This window comes from Pteropus alecto, unplaced genomic scaffold, assembly GCF_000325575.1.
Source record: "Pteropus alecto unplaced genomic scaffold, ASM32557v1 scaffold226, whole genome shotgun sequence".
NCBI classification, from domain to species: Eukaryota; Metazoa; Chordata; class Mammalia; order Chiroptera; family Pteropodidae; genus Pteropus; species Pteropus alecto.
In genome coordinates, this window is record NW_006440132.1 from 203,936 (window position 1) to 224,048 (window position 20,113).

Consider the following 20,113-nt stretch of genomic DNA (forward strand, 5'->3'; position numbering starts at 1 on the left):
GTGGGGTTTCTTCTTGAATCTCAGCTCTGTAGGGAATCAGGCTGCTGTGCTCCCTCCCACTCCAGAACACGTGAGACCCGTGGGGGCCCAGCCGACTCTGCCCTAGAGGAATTCTCCGTCTGGCAAATGCTGTGCAAACAGACGGTTCCCTCCAAAATGCTGTGGGGGCGATGGGGGATCATTTGAGCTGCATCTTATCAGATTATGAGTTCACAGAATAGATGCGAAAGAGGAGGTGTTGGGGGACCAGGCCAGGGAGGGAGGGAGGCACAGAGGAGCCTGCTTGGAAGACGGGGAAAATTTGATACAGTGATGTGTGTCAGGGCCTGAGCTTTGGTACAAGTCTGGGTTTCATGCTGGCCTCTTTGGGTTCCAGAGCCACCATGTCATCTGGGGAGTGAGAGAGAGCACCTTTTTGCTGGTGCCAATTTTCTTTTTAGCAGCAGAACAGTTTGTTCAAGCCAGAGCTCTCGAGAAGGGCAGTGGAGTGGCCCTGCCTGGGGCAGAGGTGGCCCCACACCCTCCCACCTGCCTCACGCATGGCCCTGCACAGAGTTACTTGTCAACCTCAGCTCAGGGTAGACATGGCCATCGCCCCTTTGTGGCCCCTCTCTTTATTTTATTAGCTGTTGTACCGCCCCCACCTCTAACCCCATCTCTGCCCCTCGCCCTTCTGCTCTTCCAATCCATTTATCAAATGTCGATTTAGACATATGTGTATCTTTGAAAGTAGTTTAGCTTTGGTTGTGTGCGTGTGTGCGTGTGTGTGTGTGTGTGTGTTCTTTATATGAATGTACCTTCTATTTTCAAAACCCAGTTTGGAAACCCTTAGTGGAGCTCAACCCTATCATTCTGCTGAGGTGACTGTTGTCTCAGAGGAGAGAGGTGACCCCCAGGACCCCTCCATGGCACAGCTGAGTGGGCCCAATCCTCCGTCTGACTCCTGGCTCTGCTTCAGCACGCCACCTCCGGCTCCCTAGTTTGAGGGCCAGTTTCTTGGCTCTGTAGACCTTGGCAGAGCCCTCTTAGGTCTGACTCCCTCTCCTGGGCAGTTCTTGGGGAGCCAGGGGACAAGGCACGGGGGAGGGGGTACTGCAGAATCCCGTAGCCTCTGAGGAGGAACAGTTACGTAAAGATCCAGGATGATTCTGGCCCAAGTATGGCCCTAGCACATGTCACCGCGTCCTCTTCTGGCTTTTAGCTGACACATGTGCTCTCTGGGGCGTGATTTTGAGGAATAATTACTCTGTATGCACAGCTAACAAATTATTCTTTAAAACTGAGGAGGTACATTGGATACCTGCTAAGTGCCAGCTCCTTGTGTTAGCTCGTTCAGTCCACACAGCTACTCTGTTGTTTTCAGCATCATTTTACCCGTTTTATAGATGAAGAAACAGGCTCAGGGAAGTGAAGTGATTTTTGCAGAAGATGACATGATATCTGTGGTTGAGCTGGGATTTAAATCCAGGTTTGTATGACGCCAGAGCCATGTTTGTTCAATGTACCGTGCTGATTCTGTGCTTAGGGTATGAGGCTCAATGTGGGAGCTGGCAAGGAGGAGAGGTAGTTTGGGTAATCATTCCTGGGCCTACCAGAATGTACCAGCTGTGAGTCTGGGCAGGCATCCCATCCTACTGCCTTGTGAGACCAAGGCCGGTAAGGTAGGCAATTCGGTAAAAATAAAAAGTCCGGGCTTTGTTCTCAGGAGGACTTGGATTCAAATGCTGTGCGTCCTAGGGTAAGTCGCTCAATCTCTCTGAACCTCTGTAAAAGATGATGCCAAGCCCTTTCTTGCAAAGCTGTTGCGAGAAGCAGAGATGATACACATACACTGCCTACACACGTTAGTCGTTCATTCAATTACATATATCTATTACGATAAGGTGATGGTTCTCAAACTTCCATGTGCATAAGAAGCACCTGGGAATGCAAATTGCTAGACCCCATTCCCAGGGATTTTGATGAACAGGTCTAGGGTGGAGACCAGGAATATTTAGTTCACAATTTTGCCCAGGTATGATTCTGATGCAGGTGAAATGAGGACCCTGCTCCAAGAAACAGTCTAGGAAAAGTACATGTGAGGCCACTGAGAGCAGAGAGCCTTTATTCCTGAGCCTAAAGTCATGTTCTGGAACCACAGCCTGCCCCATGGGCCAGCCAATGCCCGAGGAGCAGGAGGAAACCTGGGAGAGGTGACTGCAGCGCTCACAGCTTGGGCCTGTGACCCACGAACTCGTCCCAGCCCTTCCGACAGGTCCTGATGATCCACTCGTGCTCATCGTCATCTGCAAGAGAAGAGGGAGAGCTGGTCATGCCTGGAGCTTGCTGGGCCTCCCCTGCCCTGGGAGACCCCCAGGTGAGGTCTCTGGATGCAGGTGCACTTCAGCACAGCAGGGAGGCGGCAGCGGGGGCGGACCCTGGTGGCCAGTCTCTTTAGCTCTGTGTTGGGAAGGAACCGACCTTTTGCTAAAACCAGATCCTTCGGTTGCTTGTGAGTGCCTGGTCTTGGGGAGATTGAACACAAAAGGTTTTATAGCTGGTGGATGCTGACGATGGAGGCAGGTGTGACATTGTCTGGCCACGCTGAGCTGGGCACACCTGACAGGGCAGCTCCTTCCACACATGCCCAGTCTGACATCCACAAATGGCACCCCCAGGATGGGCCAGGCCCCGCCGGCCGGTCTTAACTTCCTTTCTGGGCTTTCCATTCTGGACCCTTCAAAGTATCCATGGTTCCCCAGGGGGCTGACACCCCCCGTTTACTCAGGTCCTTTCAGTGGGGACTGGAGAGGAGCTGGGGTTCACACAGGCCCTACATGCATTTCTCTCTCTTAATTTAATCCTCATGACTAAATGATGGCAACCATCTCACCATCCTATGGATGGGCAAACAGGCTCAGAGAGGTCAAGGCACTTGTCCACAGCCACAGGGTTAGTATGTGGGAAAGCCCAGATCTTGAACCTAGGCTGGAACAATAAAGCCTGGGCTGTTTTTTCAACCTCGGATAGAGAGCGCTGAGTGAAACACATTCTTCAGTCTATATAGCACACCACCGTCATCTCTCTGGGCCAGGCCCTCTGCAGACTGATTTTTATTTTTTGCCCTTTCTCCTCCAAACTCACACCCAGCCCCTCCCCCAGCCACGACAGAGACTCTAAGGGTGGGATGTATACCCCTAAAAATGCTTGCAGTTCTGTAAAATATGTACTGTTGCTTTGTGTGCAAATGTGGTTTTAATTTAAAGAAATGGCACTGTGCTGTGAATTTCATTGTCTTAGTTTTTCATCACTACATTTTTGAAACCTATTCTTGTTGCTACACGTACATCTAGTTCTCTGCTTCTTGCGTGCGTTATATGCCGTTGAGTCAGCTTTGACTCCTGGCAACACTATGAATGAGTGACGTCCACAATGTCCCGCCCTCGATAGCCCTGCTCAGCCCTTGTAGACTCAGGCCTATGGCTGCTTTTCAGGAGTCAGTCCATCTCGTATTTGGTCTTCCCCTTTTCCTGCTGCCTCCTCTTTTCCCCAGCACTACTGTCTTTTCCAAAGGACCCTGCCTTCTCACCCAGGAAGTGCCTGAAGTAGGACAGCTCCAGTTTTGTCATTTTTGCCTCCAGTGAGGTCTCAGGCTTAATTTGCTCTAGGACCCACTGTTCATCTTTCTGGTGGTCCAGGGTCTCCACAGAGCTCTCCCCCAACACTGTATTTCAAATGAATCTTTTTTTTTTTTTTCCTATCAGCCTTCTTCACTGTCCAACTTTCACACAGTAATTGGGAATGCAAGGGTGTGGATGATCATAACCTTGGTTTCTAATGACACATCTTTGTTCTTGGTGATCTTTCCTAATTCTCCCACTGCATAGCTTTTTTTTTTTTTTCTTGCTTCTTACTTTTGCCTAATATTCCATGGTGGGCTTTCGTCATATTTTACTATCCATCCTCCCGGCGGTGGAAACGCAAGTTGCCTCCACTTCCTGTTACCAGGAATAACGCGGTAAATAAAACGCTCTTGGGTGCATCCCTTCACTGATACGTGAGAGGATTTCTCTGGGCTTATAGTCCAGGAGGAGGGTCACCAAATCGTATACATACTTCATTCACCAGGACTCCCAGCCAAGCCCAAGTTCTTTTCTTAGCACCACAGTGTCTGTCTGCTGTCCCTCATATTCTGTGCCATACCCTGGGGACAAAGAGAACCAACCCAAACCCCTACCCTCAAGCAGTTCTCGGGGCTGCGGCACTGGAGGAGCCTTGGCCTCCTCTCCTTACCCAGTGCCACCCACCTAAGAGATGGGAGGATGGGACTACCCATCCTTCTTGGGTGACAAGTGGCGGTAGCTGGAGAACAAGGGGGCTCCCTCAGAGCTGAAGCGAGGAGGACCAGCAGAGATCCTGTGCTCCAAATCAGATCCCCACGGTCCACCTTCCTCTTCTGTGAAAGCACCAGGCTCAAAGTCAGGGAGTAGGAGGCTTACTGACAGCCTACTGTGTGCTTCACGCTTTACAAACACCAGATATCACTGAATCTGTGATAGCCCAGTAGGGTAGAGGAGATTACCCCTATTACAGAGGGGATGAGCCTTGTCCCATGTCCACATCCAGTGGAATTCAAACCAAGGCTCACCAGACTTTGAAGCCTGACTTCTCACCCCAGGGCAGAGGTGAAGGTGCCAGAAGGCGAGACTGCCCCCACAGAGCTAGCCTCCTTCCGTCCCCACCCCCAGTAATTCTTCATGTGCGACCTAAGGAAAAAGGCTGGCTGCCGGAGACGCTTTGAGGACTGCCCTAAGTAGCCAGCTGGCCTCAGTTTCCCCTGGGGAGGCTGCCTGGGAATCCGTGCGTGGCTGCCAACCCCGGGGGCTGGAGCGCGGCGGCACACAAGGAGTTAAGCGCTGGTGAAGGCCACTTTTGCCACACCGCGAGCAGCCTGGTTGATAATTACAGTTCTGAAGTCTCCCGGCTATTCGAATCAGTGCAGCTGCAACCTCTTCAGTGGTAACCCCTGAAACCAGACAAACTGGGTTTATTGTGCTGAACCAGTCCTCGGGCCCCTCCCTGATCGTTACAAATTGACAGCAATGGACTTAACAGCCCTCTTCACTACCCCTTTCACTCTCTACCTGGCTGCACAGCCACCAATTTGAATCACAGATGCCTCCCCTCCCCGCAGCTGCTCACCAGCCCTCCCTCCGCCTCCCCTGGCCCTCGGAGCCTCCCGAGCCTCCCGGCCCTGCCATGCCAGGGTGAGGCATCCGAAGCACATTTCATCAATATTTAAAATGGAATTAAACCTGCCGCTTTGATTAATGCCTCCCAGATCCCGGCAGTTGTGATTACTATTTTGCAAATTGCGATTGTTGGAATATGTTAATATGATTGTCTGAGAACATCTTCACCTTCTCAGATAATTTCTCCCCTTTCGGGCAGGAGGGGAAGGGGAGGAGAGGGGTGGGGGAAAGATGGGGGGAATAAAACACCCCACAAACTCTTTAATCAATTGTAAATGATTACTCTCGGCACAATTCCTGGTGGTTCAGAGGAGCAAGGCTAGGGCGATTTCTAGTTCGGTCCATTTATCTTGAGAAGTTTTGGTCCCCGTTGGCCCAGTAATTCCACCTTGGGATGCTATCCCTAACGGAATAATCTATTTGTCTCAGTACTATTTAGAATAATAAAAAAAAATCCCCAAATAACCTACATTTCTAAAATGATGACTCTGTCATATATTCATTCAGCAAATTATTTCTAAACACCGACTATGTGCCTGCCATTGAGCTAAGTTGTTTTTTTGGGGGGGTGGGGAGGACAATGTGAGCCATGTGAAGCAATATTTAGCAGCTACTGAAAAATAGTGTTATGAAGTCTATATCACAACATAGGAGAAATGTTTTTGATACGATAAGCAAAAAAAAAAAAAGGCGAGAAGAGGCAAGAAACAAAATTACATAGACAGTATAATCTGTGTAAAATTTGTGCACAGAAGAAAAATTAAAAATAATAAATGTGAATAATGGTTGGCTCTGAGGAGTGGGAACTGGAGAGTTTCTTCTATTTTTGGTATTTCCCAAGTCTCTCATTAATGTGTATCGACAATAGAAAAAATAAAAATAACTACTGGCTTTTTTCCTACCCTCCAATTTAATGCCTTGGTAATTTCATGCATTTTAGTAATTGAAATAAAATATTTCTAGGTTCCTAAAAATGCCAATAGGGTTCCTGAAAAAGACCCGGCATAAAAATATTGATAAAAATGAATAAAGATCAGAGAATAGTCAAATCTCCTGTGCAGAAGAATTCCAAGTAATTCATGCGGCTACTCTGCCCTCAAGGAGACGGAGCATAACTCCCCCCTCCCTAGGTGACTTCCTAAGTGACCTCGTCCCAAAAAGGACACTATAGAAAGGAAGTGAAAAAAAAAAAAAAAGTAACTTTACAGTGGAGCAACCTGACAAATGCACCTCACCCAGGTGATCAGGGTCAACGTCAGCAGTGATCAGCTGTGTGGCTAGCGTGTGGAGCCTTGCTGTGAGGTGATGAAAATGGCATTTTATCTCTGTGGTCTCCCTCCCCCAAACCCCTAACCCTAGTCTAATCATGAGTAAAACATCAGACCAATTCCAATCCAGGGACATTTTACAAAATACTTGACCAGTACTCATCAAAAACAGGGCAAGTCTGAGAAATTGTCACAGCTGAGGGGAGCCTAAGGGGACAGGACCACTCCATGTAATGTGATGTCCTGGGTGGGATCCTCAAACAGAACAAGGATCCTGGGGAAGGCTGAGGAAGTCTGAATGAAGTACGGGTTCTAGTTAACAGTAATGTATCGGCGTTAGTCCATTAGTTGTGACAGATCCACCATACAATGTAAGAGGTTAGTAACAGGGGAACCGGATGTGGGGTGATCTGGGGACTCTCTGTACTATCTTGGCAATAATTCTGTAAATCTGAAGTTGTTGTGAAATAAAATGTTTATTTAAAAAAGCGCATGAAAATCCAGCTTGCTCCCTAATAGGTGAGAGATGATCATGTCCTCTAACAGGAGTGGAAGCCTTTGTCACGCCTAACCATCCAAAATAAAGTCCTTTAGACCTTTTTCCCTCTCCTGACCCCTGCACATCACAATTTATGAGCCTGTCCTTATCCGTGTATTTCCTTATATGTTTTTCTCTCCCAATAGCCTGTAAGCCCTCAATGCAAGGACCGTGTCTGCTTGTTGACCATGGCACTGAGCATACAGTAGGTGGCCAATAAATGCTTTGCCAGATGGAGCCTGGAAGAAGCCCGCTGTGTTCTGACTTGCCTTGATGGCCACCAGCGAAGTTTTCCTGAGCACCTATTTCGTGGCATACCGGTCTCAGCTGGAGCGTCGCTTCCTCATTGACCCCCAATCTAACTGCCTTCGCTCCTAGTCACTCCGCCCTGTCTTCCTTTTATCTTCTTCACAGCATATGCCTGTCTACAATTTTCCTGTCTATGTACGTGTTGTCTGTCTCCCCCATGCAAACTGCAAGCTCCAGGGAAACCAGGAGCCTTGTCTGCTTGTTCACTGTGATGTCACCAGGGTTTAGACGGGAGGTGCTTAGTCCACACCTCTTGAATGAGTGAATGAACGAACGAACGAATGAATGAATGAATCAACAAACCCGATCCTGTGGTGGGCCCTGAGCTGAGGGACAGAGGGGACTGAGACCCATCAGCCGGGAGTGTTTGAAGGCGTGACTCAGGCACTCTTCAGGTTTAGGTCTACCTGCCTTTGGGGCAGAAAGATTTATTTATTCTCATTCTGAAGCATTTGAAGTGGCCTTGCTGCCACCTACATACCCACCTTCCACCCCCGACCCCCAATGGATCTCACTAGTCACTAGGAGAACTGGGCCTCTTACAGAGAAGAGAAGGAACTTGTTATGAGACACCCTTCACATCTGACCATGCTCTCCCGCTGAGAAGCCGGCCCTGAAAAGGCCCCCCACTCCTTTGCCTGGACTTCAAGGCCCTCAGGGTCCTCCTGCTTCCCAGCCTGCCTCTGTCCCCTGTTCGCCCACACCGTGAAGCAGTCACCCCGAGGCGCTGCAGGTGCCGCAGGTATGAGCTCACCAGCGCCTCTGTGCCGTCGTCCATGCCGTTCCTCTGAGGGGAACACCCTTCCTTCCAGGAGCTAGTTCAAGTGCAGGGCTTCTTGGAGCCCGAGAGAGAGGCCCAGAGCACCTCCCGTTTCTGGCCTCAGTGTATGTAAACGTGAAGGAAGGCCTAAACAAGAGCATAACACCGCAATGTATTTTAAACACGTACATTGGACCAATGAATGCTTTTAACACAAACAACCAAATGTCACGTAAGTGTGTTGTTCCAGGATTTCTTTTAAAGACGTATAAACCCACAGTGCTCTATGGCTGCGTGGTCAGGAAATGGGACCTTCAAGTCGTCTGGTGAACATGTCTTTCAGTCCTGTCACAATCTAAACTTAGGGCCCCTCATGAATATGTGTGGCTGGGGCCCTGTGGCCGCCTGGCCGTCCTCCACTCCCACGGGCCCTGCCTGGATGTCACCCTCCCTGACCGGGCCCGAGGTCATGGCATCGGTCCCGGGCACCCCCACCAGCCTGGGGCAGCCATGTCTGATTCACCTCAGGTCTTCAGGCCCCAGCACAGACCCGGCACTTAAAAAGTATTTAATAAATACATGGTGAATGAATGAATCAAGTAATGCGAATTTGAGTACATAAAAGTAATAGGTTTACCGTGTGGGATTTGGACAAAGAGGGAAGAATTTTTTTCCCCTCCCTCAGCAAACGGAGCTCCTGAGAGGGCAAAGCACACATGCCAAGTGCAAGGCCAAGGCCGCCGGCTTCTGTTTCCCTTTTTGTCTCGAGGCCATGGATTGAGTAGCCCCACCACACAGAGGGGATGGGTTGTCTGGGCTCATACCTGGGTGCCAACCGCACTCAGAAAGCTCAAAGCCCTGGCTGGTCTGGGGCCTGCCTCACAGTGAGGGCGGGAGGGGCAGGCCAGCACAGGCCACCAAGCAGGGCCCAGGCCACCGAGGGTGTCATTAGTGTAGTCTTCAGGTCAGTGCAGCGCCAGGGGAAGAACAGATCCTGAAAATCTCACAGTAGATGCGAGGTAATGTTAGTTCCTGGGACAGCTGGCAGGGAGGCAGTGTGACACCATAGTTAGGAACACAGGAGTGGGTCTTTAATTCCCAAACTGGATGCCTTCAAGGGTGAGATCTTGAAGGACTCACCCAGAGCACCCCTGGGACTTCTGGTTCCCCACAGGGTGGAGGAGGAACAGGGGAGGAAGAAGCCTTTACACAAAGATCAGCATCATAAGGATCAAGGGCTGCAGCTCAGCTAATGATTTTTGTTCAAAGCCAGGTGGACAGGCTGGGGCAGGCAAGCCCAGTGTGGGCAAACAGGCAGATTCGGGTTACCGGGAGCCCGCAAGCCGGGTTCTGCTACCTCTTGGCAGGCCTTTGAGCCAAGCACACCTGCGGTCACCAGTGCTATGCAGCTCCCACCCTGGGGGGTGGGCAGGGAGCTAGGGTGGGGACCGGGAAAGGGAGGTGACCAAGACGGAACAAGCTGTCTCACCTCAGGAAGATCACTCTGGCCGAGCACTGAGGGGGTGCTCAGCTCTGGGCTGAGGGTCATGTCTGACCTCTCCTCAGTGGGTAAGATAGGGTTGTCCCCTGTTTAAGACAAGGAAACTAGGGCTTCATTCCACCAGGGAAGAGGGGAAGGGCTTATTGTGTTGGTGAGAAAGTCACACTCAGTGAGGCCGTGTGTGCACAAACACCCGTAGGTATGTTTTCATCTAATTGGGTAAGCGTATGAGAACCTAAGTGTGTGTGTGCAAGTATGAATAGGTATATGCTATGAGTGTGCAAGTGGCAGTGTCTGAGGTGTGGGGCGAAGAGGATATATGGGATTCTGCATATATGGGAACAGTCAGTGTGCATGTGATACGCGGTGCACGGCTGAGTACTTGAAGTCTCAGTGTGCGTGTGATCAGATGCCGAGGGACAAGGTACGTCCAACCTGCAGAGACGGCCCAGTGCCCACCCAAAATGCCAGGCAGGCCAGTTTCTGGAGAAGGCGGCTCGGCATGAGGGCTGCCCTCTCGTCCTGGGGTCAAAGCCCACTCCTAAGTCGGCTGCTGTGTGAGCCGTGGCTCCAGGCCGGGATGGGAGGTGCACGGCAAACCCGGCGCCCAAGCTTGCGGACAGGTGCCCATCCCCAAAGCCCGGCCACACCCTCTGTGCAAATGCAGGGCTTCATGAGCTGGCGGGGCAAGGCCAAGGCCTGAGTGGAGCCATGAACTGCAGAGAGGGTGGCAACGCCCTGTCATCCTCGTCGTGGATCCTGACAAGAAAGGGGCTTTGAACTTTGTTGGCAGTTGTGGTAGCCAGAGGCCAAGGCCATGGCATCACCAATATTGACTGAAGGGTGGTTGTCCAGGCAGATCCTGCCAAAGGGGAAGGAGCGGGGCTTGGGGCTGCTTTTGCTTTTCCCTGTAAAGGAGTATCTTCTGGGCGGGGTGGGTGGAGGGTTGGGGGTGGACGAGTGGATTAAATCAGGTTGCTTCACCCACTGGGAACTAGAGGTGCAGGACCCAGCACCCACAAGCTTTTCGAGGCCTATTCAAATGTAAGAGGCTTGGGAGAATGATTGACTCCGAAATACGAAAAGAGAAACTGTAAAGCTGAAATTAATAAATGTCATAATGAACGCATTCAGGCTTAATTAATTATTAAATTTAGAAATCAAAACAATTTTATTATACTCGAAACCAATTTGTAGGCTTGGTTCCTCACTTTGCAAGAATTCTCCAGTGTGCATGTGGCTCTCCAGAAATCACAGCAATTGTTAACGATTGGTAGTCAAACAATTTACCAAGCAAAGTTTTAAAAATCCTTTCAAAGTTTTTAAAAGCAAAAAAAAAAAAAAAACATATATATATATATACACACACACACACACACACACACACACAAACACACACACACACATATACACACTTAATGTGGGAGCATGGCTATGTTTCATATGTTGAAACATAGGGTGAGGCCTCCAAGGTCAGGCTGAAGGCTGGATTAGGGCAATGACGGGGAAGAGGTGCGTCCTGGCAGGGACTCTGGTATTAGGACTCACTTTCATGTCCCAGGCGCCGTGCCTGCGTGCGGCACGCCTGATCTCATGTGATCCTCATACCTGCCTCCGTTGTAGGCACAGCTGGCATTGTCTCAGGCAGGAGGTAAAGGGAGAAGCACCCATCGTCCTAATGGTCCCCATGCTGGAGAAGGACATCTCATTAAGTGCCACACAGTCAGTATTCTGACATTGTTGGAACAGAGTTTTCCCTGCTGTTGAGGTCCAGATGCAAACCACATTGGTTAAAAAGTAAATAAATAGGACGTGGTTCCATAGCGTAAGGGTTAGCACATCTGCTTTGCATGCAGAAGGTCCTGGGTTTGCGCCCCAGTGGAGCCACGGTCCATGGTCTACGGCCATGCCACCCTGAACAAGCCCGATGTCTGATCTCGGAACTTAGCAGGGTTGGGCCTGGTTAGTACTTGAATGAGAGACCACCTAGAAAGACCAGGTGCTATAGGCATAAATAATAATAAATAATAAAAAAAATAAAAAATAAATATCCTTAAATACTAGAACTACCCTGTGTGTGGCAAGGTGTTCATGTGACAGGAAATACACAGGGCTGGAGACCAACTAATTCACATCTCCCCACTCTCACTCGAGAGTGAGTGTGTGCTGAGTGAGTGGAGGGCACCAAATCACCAATATCTACACTGATGTTACTATTCTTCCGTCCCCAAGCCCCACTTTTATTGAACTAGCGTTCCCTAAACATGTTTATGGTGCCTAGCCACTGTACACAGGCAGTTCAGGGGAGCAATGTGTGAGGCCAAGGTCACTTGAGAGGCCTGACCTTCATAAGCCTTTGCTCTGACCCTGCTCCCTTCTTTCCCTGCTCTCCAGCTGTGTGTGTGGCCAATGGACTGAAAGAGACAGGCCTGGCAGTTGGGACCTCTGTCCTTCAGCTGGCAGATGCTGAGGCTGAATTAAGTCTAGGGTAGTGAGACTGTGGTACTTGCAGGGGCTCAGTGAAGGCCTGTGTCTCGGGGGATCTTGGATAGATAAGAGATGATGAAGATGACGAGCAACACATCAAAAACCATGCCCAGAGCTGGACAGAGATATCAGGGACCCGCAGGCCTCCAGTCCTGTCTTGAGACTGGCATCAAAAGCAGGTGGGTCGAGGCCAGAGGGCAATTTGCTAAGGTGACACTGGTTCCTCCCTTTGGGATATGGAGCTAAGGAAGCCCCTGCTTCTCAACCAGCACCCCACCTACCAGGGCGGAAAATGATCCCAGCTGTGATCGCTGACGTGCATGAAGTTTTTCATGGACCAGGCACGGCTCTTGCTGTGTCCCCTGCATCAGCTGTAATGATCACCCCAAACCTGGCAGGAAGATCCTCTCTCTACCCCCATTTTTCAGATGAGGAAACTGAAGCTCAGAGACTAGCTGAAGGTCACACAGCTGGCAAATGGCAGAGCTGGAATCTGGTGGCAGATCTGCTATCTCTAACCCTGGCCCCTAACCCCGCCTGCCTCTCCGGGCTGGTGGTCGAGCAGGGCTCTCGTCTGGCTGCCCTCAGTTCCGGAGCGTGGGCTGAGGAAGAGAGGGGAGAATCCTGGCCCCTGCACTCCGGGTCCTGCCTTCACTTCTGTTAAAGGAGACAAAACGAACTGACTGCGGTGTTGACCGGGGTTGACTCCAGCCACGGGGAGGGGAAGCTGTGGCCTTTGGATGCCTCCAGGAGGCTGGCGTGGGGGACGAGGGACATATTGTTACCAGGATCCGATGGGCACAGGCTGGAGGGGGAATTTCCAGAACCTTTGGCATTGGGGTGGGGAGAGAGCAGGGCGATGGGCAATCCCTGAGGTCAGGCAGGGTAAGGCAGGCAGCACGCTGGGGCAGGCAGTTCTGCCTAGAGCAAAATTCTGTCAGTGAGTTCGAGTGCACTTCTCCGGGGAGAAATCCACAGCTTTGCTCAGATTCTCAGAGAGGTTCGTGACTCAGAAAATGCCATGGCATATCTCGTTGGTTCAGAGCATGGCCTTTGGTGTCAGAGAGACCGGGGTTCACATCCCCATTCCTCCCTTTACGAGCTGCATCTGTCGGTAAATTACTTGCTTTCTGAGCCTCATTTTCCCCGATTGCCAAACAGGGATAATGATACACTCCTCAAAGGACTGGGGAGGGATTAAGCCCCTGGCACAGGGGAGGCACTCAGTTCTCGGCATTTCCCCCTGTACCCCTTTTGCTCGAAGCAGATGCCCGAGTCTGCTGGCAGGATGCATGATCTGTGCGGGCATTTTATTTGGCAGTTACGAGTGTGAGATTATCCCTCACAAGGCCTTCATTATGGTGCTGCTAACAATACCACAGATAAGGCAGGGATGCTCCTGCATGCCAGTCTCCAGGTGATTATAACATTTGGGTAAATTGCCTTTTGTCTCGTGGAGAGATGATGGCGGGAGGGATTGTGCAGGAGGCTCGCTCAGTCATTCTGCAGAACCAACAAGGGAAGCATCATGGACAGCCTGCCAGGGGCTTCAGAAGGAGGCCTGGCTGGCAGCAGGAAAGCGGGGTCCAGCTCCGGCTCTACCAGACAGGCTGTGTAGGGTCGGGCAGGTGTTTTGTCCTCTCTGGGTCTCCGGTGTCTCACCGGTCAGGTGAAGGCAGTGCAGTGGCTTCAAGATTAGAGGAGTCTTGGTTTATCGGTGACATTAAAAAACTCTTTGGCCAGTTTTTGAGCAATAAGGCGGGCAGAGAATGCTCAAGAGAAAAAGAGCCCTCACTGCAATCTTACACTCCTGGGGTAGTTTTGTGTCTCTGGGCTATGAGGAAGGCCCTCGGTGCATTGTTCCTATCACTAGTAAACCCCAGCTTCTGATTCAGAATCGGCTCAAATGTCATCTTTAGCTTTGCGTCAGCTGGACCTGGGTTCAAAGTCCAGCTCTGCCACTTATCGCCTGTGTAACTTGGGGCAGAGCCTTTCACCTCGCCTCAGTTTCATCCCCTGTAAAGTAGAAATCCTATAATAAAGGCCACTCTTTCACAGGGTTGCTGTGAGGACTAGAAGAAATAAAATAAAATATGTCAAGTGCTCAAACCAGTGCCTGGAACATAGTAAGCACTCAGCAAATGCTGATTATTCTTATTATCCTGCCTTTTTCGCCTGAGCTAAAATGGACACCTCTATATAGCGATCGATCCGTTCCCTCACTGCCATGTTAATGGCTGCATTGTATTTTATTGTAAGAATATACCATCTATTATTTAATTAGTTCCCTCCTGTTAGACATTTGGGATGTTTCTAGTTTTCAACTGTTTAAATAATCCCAGAGAAATTTCAGAAGACTGAGTGGTCTTTCATTCCTAGGTGTTCACTATGCAACTTTTGCACAAGTTGGATGGGAGCAGATGAATACCCATGTCTGGGCACGCAGCGCCCCTGCCTCTGTGGACAGATGATCTTGGAGCTGGCCTGGCAAAGTAGGAAGAGGGAAAACTCTGGAAGCAGATGAGCCCGAGTGTGAATCCCAATGCTTGCCAAATTTCCTGGGGGGAAATTCTTTAACCTCGCCGAGCCCCAGTTTCTTCATTTGTCAAACAGGGGTCGTGCGCATACTTCCCTCCCTCTTAGTCAAGTGTCCGGTGCACGGTAAATGCTCAGTCAGTGTCGACTGTCACCACATCGTCACCTTCGCCCTATCCGTCCTCATGCTGGCGAAGCCAGAGTCAACCTCCCAAAGACTGCGGATCGTACAGGCCAGGTCTCTTTTTGGACCCCCAAATCACACCCCTTCTTCCCATTGCCCATTTAACTGAGCGCCCATTCAAATGAGGCTTGTGATCTTGATTTTTTAAATTCTGTCTGGAACCTACAGGTTCAAATGCAAAGGGGCCCCCTCTGCAAATAATCACGGGTATGTGATATTTTTAAGAAGCCAAAGCCATTGTTTCTGATTGAAGGAAAGTTGGTGCTATTTTAAAGAGCAGCACGATTGAGCGTGGCGTTATCTCTCTAACCACTGGGAATTATACGCTGTTTGAAAGATTTGTGAGCTCTAGGACATTTGCCAGATGTGCTTGATTCGACATTTCAGACAACAAAGGGGATAATGTTGGCGGGAATCTTGACGGCATTTCTGATGATCAGGATATTCTTTGAGGATGGTACTGAGACCTTTCGGGGAAGAATTTCAGCTTTCACATAAACTAATTTGGGATGCTCACTCTCTGTCTTCCACAAAGCAAATTTAGTTCATTGTTCGTTGTATATGTTAAAATGGTTACGAGGGTTTTTTCCTTTGAATATTAATAATGTGCCTTTCATCTGAGACATTCGCCTGGGGTGTCATTAATTGCGGGGAGGGAGTAGGGATTAGTGGTGCGGTTATTTTGCACACGATTCCTGCTAGTAACGTTGAGGCAAGCAACAGCTACAGGAAGAGACACACGTACAAGCGGCTAACGGCGGCTCTGGCTTATCCTTTCTGAGAGGAAAAGGGAGGGTGGGGGTAGGAGAGGGAAGGGTTGGCGTTATCTCCCAGTTTCCCACCATATTAAAAGCTAACCATCTCATATATCTTCAAATGCTTCCTTATTGGCCCACGGGGTGTCAAGGACCCTTTATCAAAGAAGGTAGCAGTTTGGGAACTGTGGCATCTTTGTCTTACAACTCTAAAACAGACCTTTTCATTTGTTTAGAAACATCACTGAGGTCCCCCTGGGTGCCAGGAACCGTGCTCGGTAGAGGAGCAACTGTGAATGAGGCAGGGCCCTGACGGGGAGCAGAGATAGTTGAGAAAAGAATAAACTATGACCCGAAGCGGGAAGAGGAATCAAAAAACAGAGTTTGGGCAGAGTTGGGTTCGACCCTGACTCTGCCGCCAGCTGTGTGACCAGGAGCAAGTTATCAACCTAACTGAGACCAGGTGTCCTCATCGCAAACTGTGGCTCCTTAAAAGTGACCCATTTGGGATGGTGGGAAAGAGCAGAGGAGATGAGCAGGTAAGGCGCTTAGCAGGGACCTGGCGAGGCCCCCCCACAGTGGTCATGCGTTTCTCCTCTTTGTGTCCCCTTGCTGTGGATGACAGCCACTGCTTTGAGACTTGTGATGCGTAAGCTTTTAAGCTCTGCGAGGTGCAGAAAAATACACAGTCTCGCACTGCATGATGGCATTTCAGTCAATAGCAGACTGCATATATGATGGCAGTCTCATAAGATTATAATGGAGCTGAAAACCTCCTATCATCCAACGATATCATAGCCACCCCGAGGTTGTAGTGTAACACATTGCTCACCTGTTGGTGGTGACGCTGGCGTGAGCAAACCTACTGTGCTGCCAGCCTCATCAAAGTATAGCACATACAACTACGTAGCGTACACGATACTTGACAATGATAATAACGACCATGGTACTGGTTTATGTATTTACTATACTATACTTGTTATCATTATTTGAGAGTGTATTCATGTATCTCGCGTTTACCGTGTCTCGTGTTGTTTTGGACAGTAACCTGCTATACAGGCCTGTGGCCTAGGAGCGATAGGCTCTACCATACAGCTTAAGTGTGCAGTAAGCTATACCATCCAGGTTTGTGTAAGTACGCTCTACTATGTTCGCACGACGATACGTTCCTCAGAACGTATCCCCGCTGTATAGCAGCGCGTGAATGTAAAAGACTGTTTTTATTACTAAAAATAATAAGCTGTTTATTATGTGCCTGGGGCTGAATTTTGTATAATTTGTTGAAGGAGATGAGGGACTTGTAGGCAGGTCCTCTGCCTGCCTGCCCTCTTTTATAAACAATGAGTCAGATCTGACTTGTGGGACCTGTGTGAGATGCAGGGGACCTGGTAACGAATCAGATATAGTCACATAGTCCCTGCACTCAAAAAGCTCTCAGTCTGGTGGGGAGACAGGCAAACAAAGCTACTTCTACTGTCACAGGCTAAGTGCCGTTAGGGAGACTTGTGGGGGCACCGAGGAGGGACGCTTACCCCAGACAGAGCAGTGGAGGGAGTGAGGGAGAGAGGGAGAGGTTGGTTAAAGAAGGCTGCTTAGCATAACAAACCACCAATTGCTGGTCTGGACCCTTAAGAGGATTATGAAATCAACTTAGTGTATAGCAACCAGCAAGTAAAACAATTAAATAGAATAGAAAATACCAGAGTACATCCTATGTGCAAAGAATACATACATATGTGTGTGTGTTTGCGTGTGTTCTGGGTCATGATGTAAATCTTTCCTCACTGTCAGCCAGAGTCCAAAAGTTTGAGAGCCACAATCCCAGAGAATTCTTGCTTGCCTGGATCCCCAAAGCCTGGCACATCGTAGGCAGTGAAAGACTTTTTGATGAGTGGAAGGATGGATCCAGTAAGCAGGTACCATCCTCCCACTTAAGAAAGACATTCTCAGAAACCCAAGTCTAGGAGACCCAGGTTTATCAAGCATGCTTGCAGCTTGCAGCTTAGGAGTCCAAAGTTTTCCAGCCAGGCCTGCAATAGGCTTCTCTACCTGGGGAAAAGAAGCCAGCACCAGATGGTGGAGCTGAGGCTCCGCTCCGAAGGCAACCTCCTTGGTGTCCCAGCCTGTGAGCCCTCCCGTAAAATGAGCCTCCCCTGTTCTTGACCCACCAGGTGGCACGAGCTCCATAATAGCAATGGCTCAGGCCACTGCCTTTACTCTGGGAAGGCCTCAGCCACCCACCCCAGGCCTGAATGGCTAGCGCCCCTGCGCCTTTGGGATGTCAACAGGAAGCAATGTTTGTGGGGGCAGACCGGAACGCAGGGAGGAAGGGCCCTGGGAAAAACAGAAGGCAGACAGATGCCCAAATCAGTCCTTGGCAGGGTGAGCCGAGTAAAAGGTAATGACTAGGTGGCCATGAACAGAGACTTCCTTTTAGTGGTTTGCAGGACACTCTGAACTTGATCTGTCCTATAATATCAGGACCTCTTGGCTACCTTTCTCTGCTGTCACAGACTCCTCAGGTTGGAAGGACCCTAGAAATTATTCAGCCCAATGCCCTTACTTTACAGATGACGAGAAAGAGGCCGAGAGAGGGAAGGCACTGGCCGGCGGTCAGCCAGCAGGCAGCCAGAGAGCTGGGTCCAGGACTGGGAACCCAGGTCTCTATCCCAGCACCAGGGACCCAGGGTCCTTCGGATGCCCTTCTCTTGTCCTGACAGAAGGATCTCCTATCGCATTTTACCCCCTTTGGCCCCTTCTCTAGATGTAACCAGAGAAATCTTTCTAAAGGACAAATCGATTACTGCTCCACTCGCCTGAAACCCTCCGTTGCTCCCCACTGCCCTCAAATGGAAAGACACCCATGATCTTTCCTGCTGCCCTCACCTTTCCCACCCCTTGGGTTTCCTCCCTTGCTCTTCGTTCCCTGACACACTGAACTACTCGGCAGCCCCCTGGATGCAGGGTTCTCCCCACCCCTAATCCCTTGCACATACCGTGTCCTCTGCCTTCCCCACCCCGGCGCACTTGTCTGCTCTTATTTAGGTTCTTATTAGCTCTTGCTTTTTCCAGGAAGCCTCCCTGGCCCGCTGGCCTCCAGGGCTAGGTATCCCTACTAGGTTCTCTTGCAGCAACTCTGTCGTTATGATTCATTTTACTGTCACTCTCTCCTGCACCCTGAGAGAAGATTCTATGATGCTGCTATCACCTTCATGCCTAACGCAAAGCCAGACCCACAGCAAGTAGTCAGAAAGTATTTGTTAACCAGAGAATCATCAGTGTCCATTCTTCCCCAAACATCCTAAGACTGGCCTTCCCTTCCCATGACACATTTTAAAAAGAGTTTTTTGTTGTGGTGGTGGTGGTTTTATAGAGCAGTTTTAGGTTCACAAGAAAACTGAGAGGAAGGTGCAGAGATCTCCCCTCTCCCCCCGGCCCCACACATGCACGGCCTCCTCCATGATCAACCAGAGCGGTACCTTTGTTACAACTGATGAACCTACATTGACCACGTCATCACCCAGTCTTGGTTCAGTCTTGGTGTTGTACACTCTGTGGGTTTGGACAAATGTATAATGACACGTATCCATCATTTTAGTGTACGCAGTATTTTCGCTGCCCTAAAAATCTTCTGCGCTCCATCTGTTCATCCCCATAATGCATTTCGAAGTTTATCATCCAGCATGGCTTTAGCCCACAGGATTCTGGGAACACAATTTCTGACTCCCCAGTCAAAGCATGCTTTTACACGCCTCTGTGTCTTTGCACATGCTGATCCCTTTGCCTGGAATGCCCTCCTCCAAAACTCCTGTTTATGAAATCCCTCCTCATTCTTTAAGACCCATCACTTCTGGGACTTTTTTTTTTTCTTTCTGACTGATACTCTCCATCTCGGCCAGGTGATCAGTTCCTCCTCCTCATTCCCCCCTCCTCCTCAATTTCCCCTCCTCCTCCAGGGCCTCCCCTGACCAGGGCCCACATCACATTATATTGTGATTGTATGTTTCTGTGTCTGACTCCCCCACGAGACTGTGAGACTCTATGAGACCAGTGAGGCAAGACTGGAATACGGTTCGAACCTAGAGAGCTGAAAACGAGTCTGTTGCATTGTACTGCAATGAAAGAAAGATTAAACTAACACAAAATTCACAAAACATGTTCCATGGAACCCTACTTCCACGAACATGCTCCCTGCTGCCCCATCTCCTAACTAATTTATACGATGGGGGAAAGAGGACTCTGCCTTACTCCATAAGTTTCCCTATAGGGAGAGGGGGCTCTCAGCAGCCAGTACAGGCCTTCTGGTCTACCTGGTAGTGTCTTTCTATTACAGAACAGCGTTTCTTGACCTGGGTTGTTAGGGGGACCATCAACCTCTTAAGACTATATGCAGAATGTGTGTGTATTTGTGTTTGTGTGTGTGTGTGTACATGTATGCTTGTGTGTGTGCATGTGTGGGCTTTTTTCTAGGATGGGGATCTGTAGTTTTTGTTATTCCTAGGAGAACTGTGACTCTAGGAAAGAGAAAGGTTAGGAATCATTGTG